The sequence below is a fragment of the Triticum aestivum genome, chromosome 7A (assembly GCF_018294505.1).
Source record: "Triticum aestivum cultivar Chinese Spring chromosome 7A, IWGSC CS RefSeq v2.1, whole genome shotgun sequence".
Lineage (NCBI taxonomy): Eukaryota > Viridiplantae > Streptophyta > Magnoliopsida > Poales > Poaceae > Triticum > Triticum aestivum.
The window spans coordinates 557,272,263-557,289,466 of NC_057812.1; positions in this window are offsets into that span (position 1 = coordinate 557,272,263).

The following is a 17,204-nucleotide window of genomic DNA, read 5'->3' on the forward strand; positions in this document are numbered from 1 at the left end:
GTCATCAGACTTTCTTGCACATCGCAAGAGCTATAAACACAATTTTGTTTGTTCCATTTGTACAACTGAACTTGTTGCCTCAGCTCTACTCGTTCAAGCGACAGGTAACTCTGATGTTTGTTTCTACAGTATTGTTTGCAAGTCAGTATTGTTGGTCATTAGTATGTTAAAGAAGAATCATGAATGATTGGGTCTACATCTGCATAAAAGAGAGTCCCTTTTCGAGTTTTGATTCGTTAATTAATTTCATATGTATGTTGTTAAAAAAGAATTAACCGTGCAGAATGTGAAAAACTGATATTTGAGTTGTACTTTTTTCGCTGAATTTTTTCACCGTGTTTCATGGTTATCTAGTGAGTGTTCTTCATTATTTTAATCAATTTCCTAATGGAATGAAAAGCTTGCTGCTACTCTCTTCCAGTGTTGTGTATTGTGCTACTGCTCTCTAATGTACTATCTGAAGCTTGTACAGCGTGCCAGAGCAAAAAATGGGAAGGCACTAATCTGAAGTTCAGATATGATAAAGAAAGAAGTCGTGCGATCTCGGATCTAGTGATTTTCCATGAGGTAAGTTCCAGCAAAAACTCTGCTTAGATTTCAAATTTGTGAAATATTAGACTAGAATAGTTCCATCGATTTTAGTGAATGAGCAGCACGTTTCTGAACATTGCTTTCTCACCCGCAGCTAGGCCCCTTTCCCTGATGCATAAACGTGGATGGCCGCCCTCCAACATATCTCTTTCTCCTGCTGCTCCAGCAAGCAAGCTCCCAGTGTCGCACCTCCAGCCTGCGACCTTCCCTTTTGCCACGTCTCCACCGGTCGTTGGTACCTCCCGGTCATATGAATGGCGTTGCCGAAGTCCACATTGTACCACACTAGCAGGACGACTCCTACAGGTCGTGCCAATCGTCTTTCTTCCAGCGTCCATGGTCGCCATCGTTGTCAATAAAGTTGTACTCGATCCATGTGTAATATGTTTGCAGCACGCGCTTGATGCATTCGATCGCCTCACATAGTGCCCTAGGGAAGTAGTCGGAAGGCAGGAGCTAGCTGCGCACTCTGATTTTGGCATAGCCTAGTGGTTGTTAACCAAGCTAAGCAGGTCATGTCTTTGTCAGCTAGAAGTACCAGTGTTAGGCGTTACGTAGAGTGATTTGCTTATGGGTTTCAGTGAGTTAGATGTACCAGGATGGGAGATGCAAGTGTTTTTTACTTGTGAGTTCATTATAATTGTTGTCACCGTGTCTACAGGGACTACTACTAACACTGTACTGATACTATGATAGACTTCAAAATATATTCAGTTTATAACACTGTACTAACACTATACCCAAGGATTTTCCTCGTTACTAAATGATAAACCAAAAAATTGAATAAACCTAGATATTTTCACTAAATTTCTATATCACTAAAGAATAAATCGAGAAGTTCATATTGAAAAAGAAGCTTACGTACATATTTTTAGGTAAGCTCATATACATTCAGGGAGACTTTTGACATAGAGAAGTTATTACATACAAAAAATGTGTGTATAGTGAAAAATGTCGAGAAGTTCAAGGTGTGTATAGAGACATTATTACATACAAAAAAAGGTGCCTATAGTGAAAAATGTTGAGAAGTTCAAGGTCAACCACTTAGAAAAGATTCAAAAATTGCGCAAATTGGCTCTGTTTTTTTTACAAATATCGCATAAGTTCAAAAAAACGACAGCCGAAGTTCGGAGTTGTACTCACAACACACCTTAAAAACCTAGAAGCGGTGCGGTTCAATATTTACTAAAACCTCAAATTTCTTCAATCACTAAGGACAATCAAGGAGAGCAGTTCAAAAGTAAAAGACACTCAGAAGCCGATATTTCACCATTTCTAAAATAAAAAACAAGAAGTTCAAATTTTAAAAATAGAGAAGTTCAAAAATCATAAAAAGGACTTTCATTGTTTCTAAAATTAAAAAAATCTAGAATTTGAAATTGAAATAATGGACAATTCAATATTTATTACAAAACTAGGATATTCTCTTTACTGAAAGAAAATAAATCAAGAAGTCCAAACTACAAAAATAGAGAAGTTTCATATTTATGATAAAACACAGATTTTCCTTGTTACTAAAAAATAAAATGAAGAATTTCAAATTAAAAAAGGAGAAGTTCGATGCATATAGAAAAACTCAAATTCTTTCCGTTTCTTCGAAAAATAAACGTATAAAGTAATTTTTTAGAAAAATGTTTGATGCTTATTTGAAAACATATTTTTTCTAAGAATAAGACTAAGAAGTTCAAATTAAAATAAAAAAGAAGTCCAAAGATTATGAAAAACTCAGATTTTTCTCGTTACTAAAGTATACAACGAAGAAGTTCAAATTGAAAAAAGGAACAACTCAAAAAAGTTCAAAAATAGATTTCCCCCATTTCTGAAAAAACTAGAAGTTTAAACGAAAACAACGAAGTGGTTCGATGTTTATTTAGAAACTAAGATTTTTACCGTTATTAAAATACTCAAATATCCCTTAGTATTGAAGAATCAACCATGAACTCAAATTGTAAAACAAAAGATTAAGAAATAAAACTAGGAAGTCCATATTAAAAAGATGGAGAAGTTCGATGATTATAGAAAACTCAAATTTTCCTTCTTATTAAAGAATGAAAACAAGAAGTTCAAAAATTAAATGACGAGAAGTTCAACTTTTAATAATAGAGCGCTTCAAAATTTCATAAAAAAGATTAAGAAATAAAACGAGGAAGTCCATATTAAATGAATGGAGAAGTTCGATGATTATAGAAAACTCATATTTTCCTCGTTATTAAAGAATGAAAACGAGAAGTTAAAAAATAAAATAACAAGAAGTTCAACTTTTTAAAAATAGAACGTTTCAAAATTTTCATAAAAAAGATTAAGAAAAAATAAAACCAGGAAGTCCAATTTAAAAAGATGGAGAAGTTCGATGATTATAAAAAAACTCAGATTTTCCTCATTATTAAAGAATGGAAATAAGAAGTTCAAAAATTAAACAACAAGAAGTTCAACTTTTAAAAAATAGAGCGCTTCAAAATTTCATAAAAAAGTTTAAGAAAAAAAACCCAGGAAGTCCATATTAAAAAGATGGAGAAGTTCGATGATTATAGAAAACTAAGATTTCCCTTGTTATTAAAGATTTGGAAACAAGAAGTTCAACTTTTAAAAATAGAGCACTTCAGAATTCATGAAAAAAAAGATTAAGAAAAATCAAATTAATATTTATAAAAAAACTCAGATATTTTCACGTAACCGAGAGAAGTTCAGATTGATAACTGCCATAAGTTCACGTCTACACGGTGTGTATTTTGTATTAATAAAGAATAAAAAGGCAAAGACAAAAATTTTATTTTTATAAGTTCAAGTCCTCGGTCGAAGAAAATTTTAAAAATTATTGTGAGAGAGTTTTGTACAAAAGGAATATCATCTATGCAACACTGGCGAATGGATTAGGAAATTACAAACGAAAAAATGTCACAAAAGTTCAACGTGAAAACAGAACGAAGTTCAACTACTACGCTGAATGAATTTTAGATGAAAAACTTTTAAAATCATCGAGAGTATGAAAAAACGATCAACACAGGAAAGTTGTGTGCTTACAGCAGCTTTCCACGGGTATATCACTTACTCAATTCCGGTGAGTGGATGGAGAGCTACGAGCAGGGGATGTAGAGCTACGAGCAAAAAATTCACGTGAAAAACAGAGTGAAGTTCAGGTACACGCGTCGGGAAGTTCAGGTTCTTCACGCGGTGCATTTTCGAAGAATCTGTTTCGCGGTAGAGGCAGAACGAATGATCCCGCTGTTTTCGAAATTACTTGAAAACGACTAAGAATCAGAGAAAACCATCAACATGAAAAAGTTTCGCATTTTCCATAGCTTTTCAACGGTATATTATTTGCCAAATTCTGATAAAGTTTGTAGAAATTACAGCGAAAATACGATTTTCATCATTTTCGAAACTGACTTAAAACCATAAAGAATTGGGAGAAACAATACATACCAAAAAGTTTGGCATTTGTTCAAGCTTTCCAACGCCATATCATTTGCTGCATTCGGACGCACGGTTAAAAAATTAGCTCGAAAATACGAACTCGGTAGGACTTGGACCATTTTCTAAATTACTCTTAAACCATTCAAAATTAGAAAAAAAAACTTTCAAGATGAAAAAGTAGCGCATTTTTCATAAGCTTTCCAACACCATATCATATGCCTTCATTGGATTAACCGTTTAGAAATGACATCGAAAAAACGAACTCAGCTGTTCGGTTTACAAAATTTTATGTTTTTTCAAATTACTTTTTAACCATAGGGAATTAGAGAAAACTTTCAACATGTGGAAGGAGCGGTTTTGCAGCAGCTTTCCAACGACATATTATATGCCTCATTCCGATACACGGTTTAGAAATGCGATCGAAAATACGATTCACATTTTTTGTGCGAAGAAAAAACGGTTTTCAAAACTGCTCTTAAACCGCTTATATTTTGCCAAAAATTTAAGTTGGGTCATGATATTGGGGTCCATAGCTTTCCAACGGTATATCGCAAGCCCCATTTGGGCGATGTTGGTGGAAGTTCAACCTAGTTCACAGGGAAGTTCAACGTACTACTAGCGGGGCAGGTCAGGTTGTGATCAGAATATTATTCTGATCCCGTGATCAGAATAGTGTTTATGTGTGTGTGTGTGTGTGTATATATATATATGTATATATATATATATGCGCGCATATAGCAGTTGAACATGCAAGGAAAAGTTGTCCATAAGCCGAGCGCGCCGACAGACACGAGTAGAGCGCGTCGCGCCACCTAACGACGAGCACAGCACGCTGCGGCGCCTAATGGCGAGCAGAGCTTGCCGAGGACCGCGAGCAGAGGCCGACACAGTGATACGTGGCAAATAAGACGAACTGTGCGAGCGATGTTGGAGACATCAAGCACGACTCAGATTAGAGTTGCGTGTGCGATACGTGGCATACAATTGATCCATCCGAGATGTTTGTGATGAAACAAGCCGTGTGTGTTGCGAGCAAACGCTTGCTGGTATATAACCTTAAATTTAACCAGAAAAGTGTTAATGCATGTTACAAAAATTGTATAACTGGAAACTATGTTCAAATACGAATCCAACGATACAATCTTTGGCGACATGCATTCGTATTTTATTAGTTAAATCCTATTTATAAACTAGGACCGGGGTATAGTAGGTAATTAAATCGCAAACTTTTTTGTTATTAACCGTATGTGTATGTGTCCTTTCGTCCTCCTCTTGCACGTCTTGTCACCCCGCTACCACAGACGGCTTATAGCGCAAGCTTGTGCAGCGCGTGGGGGCGTTCTTTTGGCCAAACGGTGGTGCCAATGAATAGTCAGTGAGCCCGTTCCCGCGCAACCTCACAGGTTCCCGTGCAAGCTTCCCACTCGACTCGGTGAAATCCCCCAAAATCCCAATGCTTACCGGCCAGCTATATAAACCCTCACGACCGGCGAGTCCTACGTCGCATTTTCCCCTCTCTCCTTGTAGCTTATCTCGTCTGCTTCTCCCACAATCGTCAATGGCACCGGTCCGTCGTCGTCACTCAGCCACTCCGCCATCATCAGAGGACGGCTCCAGCTGGGAGGCTACACCGCGGCGACGGCGCAGTCCCGGTGTAGTGTAGAGCGTGTGGCGTCCCTGTTGGGTGTGCGCGGAACACCCACCACACACTCCACCGCCGCTGCCCGTCGGCAGCTGTTGTCGGCCGCCATTGCCGCCACACCATCGTCGAAAGCCAGGTCCATCGCCTGATCCGCCGTCGCGGCCCGGAGGCGGTAGGTGGCCGACGTGGCCGCCACCCCACTATCGGCCATCACCCGCTCCACCACCGCGGCCCGAAGGCAGGAGGTGGCCGTCATGGCCGCCACCCCACTGCCGGCCATCACCCACTCCGCCACCGCGTCCCGAAGGCGAGAGGTGGCCATCGTGGCCGCCACCCCATCATAGGCCGCCATGGCCACCAGCCCCCTGTCAACTGTCGGATCATCACCCGCTCTACCACGGCCACCCGAAGGAGGGAGGTGGAGGTGGAGGCCCGCACGTGCGTCAGTGACCTTGCGTGCTACATCGAGTTCCTGCAGCAGGAGGAGGAGCGCCTCGTCGAGCATGCAAAGAGCCTTACCGCATCCGTGGCCACAGCACACGCCGACGCAGAGGCGAGAACTCAGGAGATCTACGAGCAGTCCGGCCGCTTCGAGAGGGGTCGTATGGAGCGGCAATGTGCGTCCGAGTTGGCGAGCATCGCTGAACATGCAACAACGGCATGCATCATATTGCAGTTGTCCAGCTCGTCGGTAGGCTCCTCCTCCTCCTCTGCCTCTTACTGAGCGCGCACGGCAGAGGAGAGGCTGCCGGAAGTAGGACAAAGCCCCTCCGTAGTAGTAGTATTTAGGGGCTATTTTGTTCAGTTCATCTGACTATAGATGCGGCGGAACTGTACAACATACTTAAAATTATCTAGTATATATAGTTGAACTAGATATTTCAGTACGTGGTTGGCAACAATTGGGGAAAAGTTTGGTCGGTTCAGCTATCGAGTTGAACTATTTGTATAAACTAAGAATGACTACTTAATCTATGAATGAAATCTATGCTTAATTACTGAATTTTATTTGTAAAAATTAGATAGTGGTAGTGATTTTTAGCTGCATATTTTGACAAATTGCAGTGTTATAGGATTGACAAATGGCAATGTTACTAGATCAACAAATGTCAATCTTTCCAGTTTGACAAATGGCAACATACCTGATACGTCTCCAACTTATCTATAATTTTTGATTGTTCCATGCTGTTATATTATCAATCTTGGATGTTTTATAGTCATTTTATATCATTTTTGGTCCTAACCTATTGACATAGTGCCAAGTGCCACTTCCTGTTTTTTCCGTGTTTTTTACATCGCAGAAAATCAATATCGGACGGAGTCCAAATGCCACAAAACTTTACGGAGATTTTTATGGACCAGAAGGAACATGTTGGGCCCTGGTTGCACCTGGGGGGAGTCCCGAGGAGGGGACAACCCACCAGGGCGTGCCAGGAGGCCCATGTGCGCCCTGGTGGGTTGTGCCCACCTCGGATGCCCCCCGAACCGCCTCTTTGCTCTATAAATACCCAAATATTCCCAAAACCCTAGGGGAGTCGACGAAATATTCATCCAACTGCCGCAGAGTCCAGAACCACCAGATCCAATCTAGACACCGTCTCGGATGGGGTTCACCACCTCCATTGGTGCCTCTCCGATGATGCGTGAGTAGTTCTTTGTAGATCTTCGGGTCCGTAGTTAGTAGCTAGATGGCTAAATCTCTCTCTCTTGATTCTCAATACAATGGTCTCTTGGAGATCCATATGATGTAACTCCTTTTGTGGTGTGTTTGTTGGGATCTGATGAACTTTGAGTTTATGATCAGTCCTATCTTTTTATATCCATGAAAGTTATTTGAGTTTCTTTGATCTCTTGTATGCATGATCTCTTATAGCCTCGTATTTCTTATCCGATATTTGGGTTTTGTTTGGCCAACTTGATCTATTTATCTTGCAATGGGAAGAGGTGCCTGGTAGTGGGTTCGATCTTACGGTGCTTGATCCTAGTGACAGAAAGGGAACCGACACGTACGTATCGTTGCTACTAAGGATAAAAATACTGGATCTATATCTATGCAATAGATAAACGGATCTTGTCTACATCATGTCATCATTCTTATTGCATTACTCCGTTTTTCCATGAACTTAATACACTAGATGCATGCTGGATAGCGGTCGATGTGTGGAGTAATAGTAGTAGATGCAGGCAGGAGTCGGTCTACTAATCTTGGACGTGATGCCTATGTAATGATCATTGCCTGGATATCGTCATAATTATTTGAGGTTCTATCAATTTCCCAACAGTAATTTGTTTACCCACCCTTTGCTATCTTTTCTCGAGAGAAGCCACTAGTGAAACCTATGGCCCCCAGGTCTTCTTCCTCATATATTTGCTTGTGATATACTTTTCCTTTGCATTTTTATTCAAATCTATTAAAAAAAATACAAAAACACCTTGTTGCACTTTATTTTAGTTGAGATCTATTATTCCAATCTACTACAATTTTCTGGCATCATTACTCGAAAGGGATTGACAACCCCTTTAACACGTCGGGTTGCGAGGTGTTGTTATTTGTGTGCAGGTGCTATTTACATTGTGTTGCTTGGTTCTCCTACTGGTTCGATAACATTGGTTTCTTCACTGAGGGAAATACCTACCATCGTTGTGCTGCATCATCCCTTCCTCTTTGGGGAAATACCAATGTAGTCCTAGCAGACAGGAGCTTTTCTGGCGCTATAGTCAGAGAGCAATCAAAAGGAATTTCTGGCGCCGTTGCCAGGGAGGATCTTCTTCATAACCAGGTTCCTAATCACAAATCTCATCTCCTTGCAATTTACATTATTTGCCATTTGCCTCTCGTTTTTGTCTCCCCACTTCACAAAAATTTGCTATTTTATTCGCCTCCCTTTTCCGTTCACCGTTTTCTCGTCAGATCTATCCTTGCTTGCAATCATGATGTGATTTCGGTATGGCACCAACAGATGATGGCCTTACTCCTAAGAATGGACGTACGGGAAATCTGGATGCTAAAACTTTTATCTTGGGGCAAGGGAACGTTATGGGAAAAGAACGTATCCAAGAATTTTTCAATTGTGTTGGGAAGCTTAGTCTTGATGATGCTCTTATACTTAAAACTATTAGGTCTTATGCGGATGCTATTTCAGCACTAGTTCTGAAACTTGAAAGTAAATTTATTAGTACCCATCCTACCTTGCAAAGATTGTTTTTTGAGTTCCCCGTTATAAAGAATCCTAGAGCTAAAAAGTTGGCCACTCTCGTTCTTATGAATGAGTTTGACTACATAATACGGGAAGCTAGGGAAATCTTTGACTTTTATGGTATGAATCGTGAAAAACCTGTGATAGATGAAATTCTTTACAATAGTGACTATGCTTTAAGACATTTTCTTAGGGACAATAAAATCTTTGATGAGAATCTTAAAAAGGAAGTCCTAGTTCTAGATATAATCCAACAAGTCTTCAATAATTTTAATCAACATTACTCTTGGATTGTTGCGGGAAATCAAAAGGGGTATGATGAAAACCAACTTAGGATAGCAAAGGCCTCTATGGATAACATGTTTTATGTTGTGTTTACAAAGCCTCATGATGAAAATACCTCTAAGAAAGTCAAGAACAAGGATGACAAAACTTAGATCCTTGCTTTATGGCTAGCTAAGGGCGTAAAACTATAGCGCTTGTTGGGAGGCAACCCAATGAATAAAATTTATTTTTGCTTTTTGCTTCCTATTCTTGCGTGTTAGCACAATTATGCTACTGTTATGATTGTGTTTTTTATATTTTAATTAGTATTTGTGCCAAGTAAATCCTTTAGGATCTTCTTGGGTGATAGTTGTTTGATCTTGCTGAAAAAACAGAAAATTTTATGCTCACAAAATTAATTTTCAATTTTTACCAGAGAGCGATAAAATACCCATTCCACTTGCAGTAGATCAATATACAAATTTCTCAGGTTGTCCTATTTTTTCAGAATTTTTGGAGTTACAGAAGTATTCAAAATAGTCAGATTGCTACAGACCATTCTGTTTTGACAAATTCTGTTTTCTTTGGGTTGTGTGCTTATTTTGATGGCTCTATGGTTTTCTTTGTTGAGTTTTTGCCATAGAAAAGTTGGAACACAGTAGATATAATACAAAAACAAAATATGAACTGGTTTGATACAACACTTATAGTAGTGGTTTATTATTCTTATACTAACGGATCTCACGAAGGTTTTGTTGAGTTTTGTGTCATAGAAGTTTTCAAGTTTTGGGTTATCTTATGATGGATGAAGGAAGGATGGAAGAGCCTAAGCTTGGGCCCGGCATCCCAAGATATTATCCAAAAATGAGCAACCAGCTAATCTTGGGGATGCCCCCGAGTGGCATCCCCGCTTTCTTCCAACAATTATCGGTACTTCACTCGAGACTATATTTTTATTGGTCACATGATATGTGTTTTGCTTGGAGCGTCTTGTATGATATGTGTATTTGCTTGTTTATTTTCTGTTTTAAGTCATCAATCCTTGCTGGACACACCTATTTGAGAGAGCGAAAATTATTTCATGACTTGTTAGAATTGCTCTCTATGCTTCACTTAAATCTTTTATGAGCTAGGACTTGCTCTAGTGCTTCACTTATATTTTTTTGAACACGGTGTCCTTAGTATTTTTGAAGAAATGCTCTCTTGCTTCACTTAGATTTATTTGAGAGTTAGTAAAATTTTGAAGAAATTCTCTCTTGCTTCACTTAAATTATTTTGAGAGAAAGAAATATTATGCTCATGATCTTCACTTATATTTGTTTGAGTTTATGAAAAGCAACACATGAAAATTAGTCCCAGAGTGATAGATATCCAAGAAGGATAAAGAAAATAAAAATATCATGAAGATCATTGGACAAAATGAACTTGATTCTTAGTAATAGTTTTGAAATATGATGATGTAATATGTGAGTTATGTTGATGAGTAATTATGCTCTAGTAGGGATATTGGTGTTAAAGTTTGTGATTTCCGAAGCATGCACGTATAGTCTCTCGTTATGCTATGATATTGGAGCATGATTTATTTTTGATTGTCTTCCTTATGAGTGGCGGTCGGGGACGAGCGATGGTCTTTTCCTACCAATCTATCCCCCTAGGGGCATGCGTAGTAGTACTTTGCTTCGAGGGCTAATAAACTTTTGCAATAAGTATATGAGTTCTTTATGACTAATCTAAGTCCATGGATTATACGCACTCTTACCTTTTCGCAATTTTCTAGCCTCTACGGTACCATGCATTGCCCTTTCTCACATTGAGACATGGTGCAAACTTCATAGGTGCATCCAAACCCCGTGATATGATACGCTTTATCACACATAAGCCTCATTATATCTTCCTCAAAACAACCACCATACTTACCTATTATGGCTTTTCCATGGCCATTCCAAGATAAATTTCCATGTAACTTCCACCACTTCCATTTGATGACTTGAGCATTCATTGTCATATTGCTTTGCATGATCATATAGTTGACATAGTGTTTGTGGCTCGGCCACCGTTCATCATTTTTCATACATGTTACGCTAGGTCATTGCATATCCTGGTACATGCCAGAGGCATTTATATAGAGTCATATTTTGTCATAGGTATCGAGTTGTAATTTTTATTTCTTTTGAGTTATAAGTAAATAGAAGTGTGATGATCATCATTATTCATTTTTAGAGCAGTGCCCCAGTGAGGAAAGGATGATGGAGACTATGATTCCCCCACAATTCGGGATGAGACTCCGGACAATGAGAGAAAAAAAGGGGGAAAGAAAAAAAGGAAAAAAAGGAAGAAAGAAAAATGAAAAATGAAAAAAATAAAAATAATAAACAAAGAGAGAAGGGGCATTGCTAGTATCCTTTACCACACTTGTGCTTCAAAGTAGCACCATGTTTTTCATATGGACATGCTATTTCAATACATGGTTGGCAACAATTGGGGAAAAGTTTAGTCGGTTCAGCTATCGAGTTGAACTATTTGTATAAATTAAGAACGACCGCTTAATCTATAAATGCAATCTATGCTTAATTACTGAATTTTAGTTGCAAAAATTAGATAGTGGTAGTGATTTTTAGCTGCATATTTTGACAAATCGCAGTGTTACAAGGATTGACAAATGGCAATGTTACTAGATCAACAAATGTCAATCTTTCCAGTTTGACAAATGGCAACATACCTGATACGTCTCCAATGTATCTATAATTTTTTATTGTTCCGTGCGGTTATATTATCAATCTTGAATGTTTCATAATCATTTTATATCATTTTTTGGTACTAACCTATTGACATGGTGCCAAGTGCCAGTTCATGTTTTTTCGTGTTTTTAACATCGCAGAAAATCAATATCAAACGGAGTCCAAATGCCACGAGACTTTACAGAGATTTTTTATGGACCAGAAGGAACATGTTGGGTCCTGGTTGCACCTGGGGGGAGTCTTGAGGAGGGGACAACCCACCAGGGTGCGCCAGGAGGCCCAGGCACGCCCTGGTGGGTTGTGCCCACCTCGGGTGCCCCCAGACCGCCTCTTTGCTCTATAAATACCCAAATATTCCCAAAACCCTAGGGGGGTCGACGAAATATTCATCCAGCCACCGCGGAGTCCAGAACCGCTAGATCCAATCTAGACACCATCTCAGATAGGGTTCACCGCCTCCATTGGTGCCTCTCCGATGATGCGTGGGTAGTTCTTTGTAGACCTTTGGGTCCGTAGTTAGTAGCTAGATGGCTTCATATATCTCTCTCTCTTGATTCTCAATACAATGGTCTCTTGGAGATCCATATGATGTAACTCTTTTTGCGGTGTGTTTGTTGGGATCTGATGAACTTTGAGTTTATGATCAGTCATATCTTTTTATATCCATGAAAGTTATTTGAGTTCCTTTGATCTCATATATGCATGATCTCTTATAGCCTCATATTTCTTCTCTGATATTTGGGTTTTGTTTGGCCAACTTGATCTATTTATCTTGCAATGGGAAGAGGTGCCCAGTAGTGGGTTCAATCTTACGGTGCTTGATCCTAGTGACAGAAAGGGAACCGACACGTATGTATCGTTGCTACTAAGGTTAAAAAGACGGGATCTATATCTACGCAATAGATAAACGGATCTTGTCTACATCATGTCATCGTTCTTATTGCATTACTCCGTTTTCCCATGAACTTGATGCATGCTGGATAGCGGTCGATGTGTGGAGTAATAGTAGTAGATGCGGGCATGAGTCGGTCTACTAATCTTGGACGTGATGCCTCTGTAATGATCATTGCCTGGACATTGTCATAATTATTTGAGGTTCTATCAATTGCCCAACAGCAATTTGTTTACCCGCCGTTTGCTATCTTTTCTCGAGAGAAGCCACTAGTGAAACCTATGGCCCTCGGGTCTTCTTCCTCATATATTTGCTTGCGATCTACTTTTCCTTTGCATTTTTATTCAGATCTATTAAACCAAAAATACAAAAATACCTTGCTGCACTTTATTTTATTTGAGATCTATTATTCCAATCTACTTCTGGCATCGTTACCCGAAAGAGATTGACAACCCCTTTAACACGTCGGGTTGCGAGGTGTTGTTATTTGTGTGCAGGTGATGTTTACGTTGTGTTGCTTGGTTCTCCTACTGGTTCGATAACCTTGGTTTCTTCACTGAGGGAAATACCTACCGTCGTTGTACTGCATCATCCCTTCCTCTTTGGCAAAATACCGACGTAGTTGAGGGAGTCCTGGATTACGGGGTCGTCGGGCATCTGGGCTATGCAACATGGGCCGGACTAATGGGCTGTGAAGATACAAGACGGAAGACTTTCTCCTGTGTCCGAGTGGGACTCTCCTTGGCGTGGAAGGCAAGCTTAGCGTGCATATATGAAGATTCCTTTCTCTGTAAACCGACTATGTACAAACCCTAGGCCCCTCCGGTGTCTATATAAACAGGAGGGTTTAGCCCGTAGAGGCAATGTTAATCATATAGGCTAGACATCTAGGGTTTAGCCATTACGATCTTATGGTAGATCAACTCTTGTAACCCCTATACTCATCAAAGTCAATCAAGCAGGACGTAGGGTATTACCTCCATCAAGAGGGGCCGAACCTGGGTAAAACATCGTGTCCCCTGTCTCCTGTTACCTTCGATCCTTAGACGCACAGTTCGGGACCCCCTACCCAAGATCTGCCGGTTTTGACACCGACAGTAGTCCTAGCAGACAGGAGCTTTTCTGGCGCTATAGTCAGAGAGCAATCAATACCCAATATAACAGATGCAAATCTTACCAAATTGTTTGTATGTGGTTGCACACGGGTCATCCAAAACAACCGTTTGCGTTGAAGGGATGAACAAATCCTGCGCTGCGAATTTTCCCTCGACTTAAGGGGGAAGACCATAGCTCTCACTTTCCATACGTGTGTTCTATCTAAAACATTTGCGATCAAGAGCTGCAGAAATCCTTCTCGACACTTTTTCTCTTGGCTTCCTGGGAAAGCTGTCGGTTTGCATACGGATGTTCTAACTAAAACATTTGCGATCAAGAGCTGCACAAATCCTTCTCGGCACATTTTCTCTTAGCTTCCTGGGGAAGTTGTCAGTTTTGCATACGGGTGTTCTAACCAAAACGTTTGCGATGAGTGTTTTATATTTAAAAAACCATATTAAACTACGGCTTGGGCGCCATTAATGGAGAGGATGCGAGCAAGACGGGCGGCCATGGAAGTCAAAGGGCTCGCTTCCCGGTGAGACTGCGCGGCGTACAGCTCGCACACTTCCCGGTGAGCCTCCGCATTGGAGTACAGCTCGCACACCTCCCGTTTAGTCAAGCACTCAAGCACCTGTCCACACGGCACCTCCTAGCCATTAAAACAGTGAGGTGTGGCGTCACGTGAATGGTTAACAGAACACACACAATTTAAATTATACAAAATGTTTGAGATGTTACAGTGGCAGCTATTTGTTTCAAAATGCCTTTGTTGGCTGTTATTCGAGTGCGCCTTCTCTCAAAATGGGCACAAAAAATACCACAGCATGTCGGGTGCCATTCCATGATAGCATGCCAAGTTTCATGAATTTCATACGAGTTTTGGATTTACTAGAATTTAAAAACAAAGTATCTCAACGTTTTGCCGGCAATCAACAATGCCCTGACATTTGAAATTCATTCCCATTTCTTGCATGGGACCTAAGCATGCACCCAAGGACACAGATTTGATTTTTTAACCAATTTATATGCACTGGAGCATGTGCATGTAGTTCAAGTTTGAATTATGCACATAAAAAACCTAGAAAACCCAGTTAATGTATAAAAATGTCCAAACGAACCCCAAAATTTCCAAAATTTAACACAACACTCATGTTGTTCTCTGTTGACACTAGAAATTTTTTGAAAGTAATAAGAGGCAACGGATATCATTTCGTCCCCAAGGTGGCATGTTCCCTACTAAAACCATCACGCTTGTTGTGAGAAGCTTATACCCAAACCTGCCCCAACTGGGACAATTTTTTTACCATGGCATATTGATGCTACTCCATGATAGCATGCCAAGTTTCATGAATTTCAGACGAGTTTTGGATTTACTAGAATTTAAAAACCAGGTATCTCAATGTTTGCGGCCGAGTGACGGTGGCAGGGTGTTTGACATTCATTCTCATTTCTTGCATGGGACCTAAGCATGCAACCAAGGACACATATTTGATTTTTCAACCAATTTATATGCACTGGAGCATGTGCATGTAGTTCAAATTTGAATTATGCACATAAAATGCCTAGAAAACCCAATTAATGTATAAAAATATCCAAACGAACCCCGAAAAATTCCAAAATTTAACACAACACTCCTGTTGTTCTATGTTGACATTCAAAAATTTTGAAAGCAATAAGAGGCAACAGATATCGTTTCATCCCCAAAGGTGGCACGTTCCCTACCGAAATCATCACGCTTGTTGTGAGAAGCGCTGGTTTGTGAGAAGCTTGTACACAAACCTGCCCCAAATGGGACAATTTTTTTACCATGGCATGTTGATGCCGCTCCATGATAGCATGTCAAGTTTCATGAATTTCTGACGAGTTTTGGATTTACTAGAATTTAAAAATCAGGTATCTCAATGTTTGCAGCCGAGTGACGGTGACAGGGTGTTTGATATTCATTCCCATTTCTTGCATGGGACCTAAGCATGCAACCATAGTCCATATGTTGTCAAGAGATAGTTGGTGCCAATGGTCACCACCAAGGTTGGAAAAAGCGGTAGGCGTAAGCGGGGCGGTTAGCCTTTGCCTAGGCGGTGCCTAAGCGCCCTAGGCGCGGCCTAGGTGGTAATATAGTTTTTACTCGAAGTGTGTTTGTGACTTTTATATGGGTGTTGATATTAATTTAGGGCATATGAATAAGGTAATTATCGGCTACTTCCACTGGAATATAACCTGCTTGGCATATCTGTGTAGTATGTGGCATGATTTCTTGCTTGGGTAGGCAATTCATTGCTTTCCCTGCCTAGACCTCCATTTATGCCCTAGGCGAGGCGTTTGGCCATTGCCTAGCGCCTAGGCATGCCTAAGCGCCTTCTAGGCACTGTCTTTTCCAACAGAGGTCACCACTATCTGTCGTCAATCACTGTCTTCGTTGCTTCAGGATTTTTTCTCTCCATCTACATACATATCTTTGGTCTCGTATGATTTTGCTCGTTCCTGATGTGATCTTTTGTGCATGTTAGTGTTGGATGTATGCATCCAAATTATGCAAAGGCCAGGTGTGTACTTAATATGATTGTATGCCTTGATGCTACATTATGATCCCATAAAAAGCGTCCTCGTTGGGAAAACAAGAGTAGTTTCATGGGAGCCTAGAGTTTGGTGGCGTGCTGGAGGAATCTTAGGTTTGTGTGCGTGATAAGCATTCAATTTTAGCAATGAGCTCATGTCAATAATGTTGGAATTATCGAGCTTTAGCCCATTTGTTATATCCCATAATTCCTAGGAAAATCCCAAGGCCCATGTGACACATTCATGCATGACAAGAAAGAAGCTGGAATATTTTGCGCCTGTGGAAAATGAAACCAAATGGTTGTGAACGTCACATTCATCTCTAATTTATGTCATTAATGTTTTAGTTTCATTGTTCCATTAGTATTGTGGTTTCTCTTCATTCCGTGTGTGCTACCATCCTTTTCTCATGCAAGAGAGAAGCTGGGAGTCTTTAACGCTAGTGGGAAGTGAAACTGAATGTCGTGAATGTTTTAATTCATCTCAACATTGATGCCATTAATATTTCAGTTTCATCTTCCCATTAGTGTTTCGGTTTCGCTTCCACTTCTTGGAGTCTATAAGAGAGGTCACTCGTCTTCTCCATATATATGCTAGTTTATCTTCTACCTCTGGTTCCAAGCTTCGCGCCTTCTACGCCTTTCCCATCTTGCTTCTCGGCATGCACCAAGAAGTTAGATAGCAGGCCTCTAAAACTCCGCCTCTTGTGATCTGGTACGGGAGAGGGGTGATAGGTTTTCGAGGAGTGCTCTTGCGCGATTGCTGGATCCTTGTTCATAGTGGCTATGAACAACGACATCCCCGACAACGAG